Genomic DNA, 7332 nt, shown 5'->3' with positions numbered 1-7332 from the left:
TATGAGTTCTGAGAGTTCTTTTTTATTTCAGAAAAGAATTGCACTCTGAATTCCTCTACATCTTTCTGCTGTTGCTTATTTACTATTGACGCTATTAATTCATGCATTTGAGCCGAGCTAGTGTCCTCCACACTTGTTCTGGGTGGGCACTGGGTTTCTTCCATATGTTTCTGCATTTAATTCTTTAGTGCAGATGTTATTAATTCAGAGATTTCTTTTTTCATTTCCAATCTGAGGTCTTCTACATCTTTCTGCAGGTGTTTCTTTATTTCAGAAGCCATTGATTCATTGCTTTCAGCTGTGTGATTTCCAATTTTTTCTGGGTTAGTGACCTCTGCACTTGTTACGGGTGGTCTTGGGTTCTGAGGTTGCATTTTGTTCCTTCTCATCCTTTTGTAGAGCACTGTCTTTTGACCTTTGTTGTAGATCTTTGCTGTAGTTATAACCTTCACACATACTGAAGTTCAGGTGTAGCTCTACAAAGTTTGGACTTATCCAGCTGCATCTGGCTTGGTTCTGAGTGCTGTGCTCAGTTCTTTCCCGCTGCTGCCCTTAAGGGTGAACCTGTTGTGCCCCTGTGGCGAGATTTTCTGCTGCTGGACTAGCTGTTTGGATCCATCCTCTACACTCTCTGAAGGGATTGCAGCTGCAGGATTACACCTCAAGCGTGTATGCCAGGCCTGAGCTGTGCCTGGAGGGGGCAAGGTGAAGTAGGGGGAAGAGGAAGCTCTCTGCACACACTCACGGGACCTGGGCTAGGACTGGGTCTGGGGGCTCCGGGATGGGGCAAAAATTCCTATATGGTGGGCGGGGTGGGGGAGGCACTGCGGAGTGTTGGGGGTGGCCCAAGGGTCTGGGAGAGGGTCCGGCCCATGCTGCGCCTGGGCTGGGACTGGTCCTGCCGCTTCAGGGTTGCAGGAAGCTCTCCTCACACTCACCAGACCTGGGCTTGTACTGGGTCTCTGTGAGCACTTTTCTCTTTTTTTTCTTTTTTTTTGCAGAACCGGGGATTGAACTCATGCCTTTGTGCTTGCCAGAGAAGTGCTTATTCCATTGAGCCATCTCCCTGGCCCTATGAGCACTTTTCTTAACACTTGCTGTTCTACAGGGATAATTAGACAAGGAGCTGGAATTGTTCTCAGTACTATGAAAGAGAAACATAAATGAGATATTTTGGGGCAGGGAAGATGGCTCAGTAAAATAAGTGCTTCCTGGCAAATGCAAGGGCCTGAGTTCAATCCCTGGCTCTGCCATAAAAAAAGAGAGATTTTATGTTATCAAAGATTATAAGCACCATTAAAAGGTGTGCTGTATATATGTGAAGATGCAATCTTCATTATTAAGTTAGCAATACTGTGTAAGACAGTATCAGGAATTAATATTGAATTTTAATTTTTATTGAGTATAGAAATGATGTGGGTTTGAGAAGGTTATCTTGTACATATGTCCAGGTATATATTTCTGATATATAATCAAACACACATACACATGCTACTACTGTCATTTTGAGAAATTAAGCAAAAAAGCAAACAAAGAGAATATTAGAAATGAAGGTTAAAACAGCAGTGATTAAATGACAAAAAATCAACTTTCTTTGCTTTCAGGGAATTTCTGAGAAGTTTTCTAACAATTTTTGTTTTTTTTATATATTCTTATTAAAATTATCATTAACACTATAGTCATACTTATTAAAATCCTAAACCTTTAATGACTGATTTTTTTTTTTTTTACTGATTTGAAGAAAAAAACATATAACCAAGATGAAAGATGTGAGTGCTACTAAAAAACTGATCTCTTATAGAAGCACATGCTATGCTTTTGGTTCATTTCTCTAAACATTACTTACATAAATTTTTTCACAGTTAGAAAAAACAATTTTTTTTCAAAATCTAAGAGCATTTGTCTGTACATTGGTTAAAAACATGCAGTGACACACACAAAATAATAATGGTGATTTCTAAAATATTTTAGTGAAAATGTTATTTGAAATATTTTAGAAAACATCCTTTCTTACAGGAAATCATCAAAATGTAAAACAGATAAGCCAGTCAACAGCTTATAATTTTTTTTTTTTTTTTTTTTTTTTTTTTTTTTTTTTTTGCAGAACCAGGGATTGAACTCAGTTCCTTGCATTTGCCAGTCAACAAAATGAACACTTTTTTTTTTGGTTTGTTTGGCAAAACCAGGGATTGAACTCAGGCCCTTGCACTTGCTAGAGAAGTGCTTATTCCACTGAGCCATCTCTCCGGCCCCTAAATGATTGTGTTTCATAGTATTGTTTTTTTTTTTTTTTTTTTTTTTTTTTTTTATTTATTTATTTATTTATTTATTTATTTATTTATTTATTTTGGTGGAACCAGGGATTGAACTCAGGCTCCTGTGCTTGCCAGGCAAGCACTTATTCCACTGAGCCAGATAAGCCTATTCATCAATGAGCAGTTATTATTATTTGTTATGGTTTGTGTGTATTTGTCCCTGCAAAGCCTCATGAAACCACTGCAGCACAGTTCTACAGTTTGTGATTAATTCCTGATCCAAGGCTGGGATTATGGGTGTGAGTACTACTGGGATTTTGGGTGTGAGTGCTACACCCAGGCAGACAGCCTGAATGTAACACAAGGGAGGGAAAGAGACAGACTTGGTCTCTGTAGCCATTGTTGCTGCTGCTCCTGCACTTTTCCTCTTGCTGTTTTGCTGTTTCTACCACCATGAACTACTGCTCTCTGCCATGTGCCAGTCTGCTTTGGAGACAGAATATGGATTGTATCCTCCAGTAACTTGTGAGCTAAATAAACCTTTACTTTCCTAATTTTGGGTGTCAGGTATTTGTTTCAGCAATGAGAGAAGAGTTACTGAGACATTATTACATGGGAAAAAGGTAAATAGTCATATTTTCTGATGAAATGTGTTTCTTTTGTTTTAAGAACTAGTATATTTCCACAATGTCCTACATAATTTCTCAACTTCTACTGAAATTCATGTGAATCAGGAAAAAGACTTCACAGTACAAGTAAAGAACAGAATCTTAGGTCTATAAAAGAATCTGCAGAGAAATCGATATAATATATAATTTATCCAAATTAGTTTTTTTAATATTAATTTTTTTGAGAAAGAAGTAGCAATAAGACAGTTTCAAAACAGATTAGTAGGACAGTTACAATAATTGATACATTGCATATTGTTGTCTTTGTAATAGTTATTCAGTGTACTAGATGCAGACATCAAATTGGTTTTTATTTGAGAAAAAGAGTTCTGAAATAACTCCAAAGCAGTTTTCTCATCAGTTGAAAAGTCTTTTAGAGAGAACTATTGGGAAAACAGTTTGTGGACTTGGAAAAGAAAAGCTTCCTCAGTTTTTGGAGGAAATAATTTAAAAATACATAAATGATTAAGTTTACTCGGTGAAGTTAAAAATTAGACTTTTTTTTTTTTTTTTTTGAACTGGGGATTGAACTCAGGCCCTTGAGTTTGCCAGGCAATTGCTTATTCAACTGAGCTATCTTCCTGGCCCTAAACTTTTCAATTTAACGTTCCTATTACATCTCAAATGATATTCTGGTAAAAACAAAGAGCAAAATCTTGTAGCTTATATGATAAAGATCAATTTTCAGTTTTTTTCTTTAACTTCTGTGAACAATGTAATTGGAGACAATTGATTCCTAGGACCTTAAACAGGAGATGTTTAATTGGATAGCAGTGATTATTTATATAAAAATTATATCTGGAATTGTTGAACATTATATCCATTAGTCACTTAGGGTCATTTAAATTTATGTGAGAATCAATAGAATTAAAATTTCAGTGACTCAGTAATACTTGCACATTATAAATGCTCAATAGTAGCATATACATGATGCCTACCATAAGAAGCACAAAAGACTGTTTGGAGCATTTCCACCACAGGAAATTTTATTAGGAAGTGGATGGACTCGTCATTTCCATTCCATTCTTTTTTTTTTTTTTTTTTTTTTTTTCTTTTCTGTTCTATTCATCTACATAGTGTAGAGATCTATTGGTCTTTTGGTAGTCCCTGGGAGAACACTGAGAGGATTGAAGAAATAAATATAAGAGATACTAGCTGATGTCAGGTGGTGGACCAAGTCTTACAGAGACCTCCCCCACCAAAAGAATACTAAGGGCCTGTATTTATACCTTTAGAGAGTTGCAAAACACAAAGTTGCCTCGCAAATAACCCACACGGTCCAGGCAGGATTTTTCTCTCAAGATTGAGGTAGTTTGACCGCTTTAGGCAATGAAGACTCATCATGTCATCACATAGATAATCAATTTCTAGATTCAGTGTCTCCCAACATATCTCCCTTTTTTGTTTTGTTGTGTCAGTGATGGGTTCTCCATTGTAGTTGGAGAAGCAGTGTTTGGAGAAATCTTAAGAAGACCTTTTAATTCGAGGTGCCAGTCCAAAGATTTTTGGTACTTGTATTTAACAGTTTGACCCTATAGGGTGTAATAGTCCATAATAGTAGTGAGTTATCAGTACAGCTGGAAATTGCCAGAAGTTGTTAGTGATTTGAGCTTTTTACAGTTAACATATTATTATATCATTGTCTTTTACATCTCATGGTTATATTTTTCTGCTGGATGGTTAAGGCCAAGTAGAGGTGAGACATGTATATATAGAAAAATTAACCTTTTGCTATCTAACAAGGTCAGTTAAATCGCACCAGGATTTACCTTGGAACCATGTATAGCACCTGTTAGATCTTTTTTTTAAATTTATAATTTATAGAATACTCTGTACAAAAGCAGTTTTGTAAAAGTGGACTCTGTGCACTCAGAAGAAGTCCATGGCTTTTGGCCTTCTCATTGGAGTGGTGACCAGTGGTGTCCTGGCCCCCAGGAAGGCACTGGTAGGCTAGCTGGCAGGTGTCTTCAGCACTCCATGGAGGGATCTCTGCTCAGAGTTGAAGACCACGCTGCATGGGCCTGTGGGGCTGACCAGGATACTCTTGTCTGTCTTCTTGTCTTCTTCTTGTCTTCTATACTCTGCTGTCATATTCCTGTTCAGCCCAAAGGTGACTTTCTTGGAGCTGTTTGAGGTTTTTTTGGCTGGATGACAGCACCTGGAAGACAGGCAGCAGAGGTGCTTCCTGATTTTATAAAGAACAGAGGTTTTGGTAAGATGGGAGTACTGAACTTCACAAAGTCATTTTCAGTCCTCAGTGGTTTCCTCAAAGAGGTGAGGGTTCTGTTGCTTCTCAAAGCCTGGAACTGCCTGACCCAGGACCTCAGGACACTGTTACTTTCCACCAAATTTGACACCTCCTTCATCTTCTTCCTTTTCTTTGAGACTGCTGTTTTCTGGTTGGATAAAGGGCAGAGGTTATGGCTTCCTGGCTCTGCCTTCTTGTGATGAGGCCTCCTACACTGGGGTAGGGTGGACTGGCCATCATTTCTTTCATTTTGTGCTTGAGGCCAAGCCAGTAGGACCAGTCCCCTTCTATTGACAGGGACAGCTGAGAGTTTTTGCTTTGTTTTAGGGGCTTGGGCTCCCTCAGTTGGGGAAGCTCAGGTAGCAGGGACTAGAAGAATCCCACTGTCCTCAGAGCGCAACACTGTGGCTTTCCATGGCTCCCCCTGTGCCCTCAGGCTCCTGTTCTTCTGTCGCTTCCTTTTGCTCTGCCCAGTGGCAGTACAGGGTAGCTCCAAGCTGCCCCTGTCTCCAGAGCTGGGGTCAGCCTCTGCAGCCCAGGCCTCATCATTCTTGCTCTGTTCTAAGGAGGTGGCTACATTGCTGGGGTCACAGTTCTTGTGCTGGACATGATCCTCTTCCTCTCTTTCCTCTTTCTCCTCTGAAAGCTGTCTTCACTGTCCTTATCCTCAACAAGACTGCCTTTGTTTCCCCCTTCCATCTCCAGCTCAGCTGACTTGAAAGATTTCTTTCTTTTTTTCTTCTTTCTTCTTCGGCTAAAGGCATGGTCATTTTCATCTCCAGAAAACTCCTCATGGAAACCAAGTGCAGATGCACCATCTGTGAGAACCAGAGCGACACTCTCAGCTCTGCCTATGTCTGAGATCTCAATCTTCCCTGAGCTCTGTGCATGAGTTGCATCTTTTCCATGCTTCACCCCAGAACAAGAAGCTTCAGAGAGGTCCTGGAACCTCTTGATTAGTTTGCAAAGGTGCTTCCAGTTGATGGGAGGGATGTTTTTCCTGCTGGTTATTTCTAGGAGTCGGTCAGCAGTGGTCTTATAGTCAAACTGGAGAAGCTGCCCCATGTCCTTGAGAGCTTCAGTCATTACTTTCTCTGTCACCACTGACTCCATCTCTCCTAGAGTGGTGCTTGCCCAGTGCTGCCTTGTTCCTCATGGCTTTTTTTTTTTGCAGTGTCTCATTTCCAGCAATTTCTTCTTCACAAAAGTCACCATCAACCCCATTTATTTTCTCTTCCTCCACTGTCTCTTCAAGTACTAATGAAGACTGATTTATGATGACTTCAAAGACACCCTTAGCTATTGTCTGTAACAGGATGTGCTCCTTAAAGGTCTTGGCGACAGTCCTGCAGAATGGGTCAATAAACTTGAAGTTCTGATCAACCAACATCTCTTGACCTCTGACCCTGGACAGTTTGTCCAGGTAAATGTCAGTGAAGTGGAACCTCATGTCATCAGGGGACTGACTCTCAGGACACAGGAGCCCTTTCATCAGGACATCTAGGAAAAACTGGATTTAGCTTTCTTGCCAGTTGCTTTGCTTCAGAACATCAAAGGACTGCCTCAGGCCCAGGCGGGTCAGCATATAGTATTTGTCCAGGCATAGATTGTCTATCTCCTTCCACTCTGGATTCATCATTTTCCAGAAGTCTGAATGAACAAGTGTTGAGCTTCTGTGTTGTTAACAACGTGGATGAGCTGAGAAATTATGTTTGCAACCTCTTCCTGTAGGCGGAGTTCATCCTGCACCCACATGCAGTAGAAGAGTCCTTTCCATAATTTTAGGAATTCTTCTTGACTGAAACCTCCTGTCTCCCTTTGCATCTTCACGCTCAAGTACTGGCACAATTTCTTCACTTTTAGGTCGCGGACACCCTTCTCGCTGGATACTAGCTGCTGTGCGAACTGGATCTTAGTCGGCTACATGACTGGGGCCATTGCGCCGCTCGGCTGCAGCACTCTCCTTCTTAGACCTCCTGCAATTGTCAGCCATATGGATGAGTTACACCTATTGCTTGACCAATGTGCTTTTTGTGAAAGCTCAAGAGACATTTTTTCTCCAGGTGATTCTTCTTGGACATCATTGATCACTTTCCTCTGTGGCCCCATAATCTCCTTGAACAGAATGTTAGGGACTCGAATGATTTACAGAATATCACAG

The 7332-nt window shown here is 40.3% G+C and overlaps 1 pseudogene; it reads right to left on the bottom strand.

Moving 5' to 3' along the window:
- Positions 1 to 4792: 4792 nt before the first annotated feature.
- LOC101577663 lies at positions 4793 to 7109 on the bottom strand (annotated as a pseudogene).
- Between the last annotated feature and the right edge of the window lie 223 nt (positions 7110 to 7332).

This window comes from Octodon degus, unplaced genomic scaffold (assembly GCF_000260255.1).
Source record: "Octodon degus isolate 3935 unplaced genomic scaffold, OctDeg1.0 scaffold00170, whole genome shotgun sequence".
Taxonomy (NCBI): Eukaryota; Metazoa; Chordata; class Mammalia; order Rodentia; family Octodontidae; genus Octodon; species Octodon degus.
This window is presented reverse-complemented; position numbering and strand designations above follow the sequence as displayed.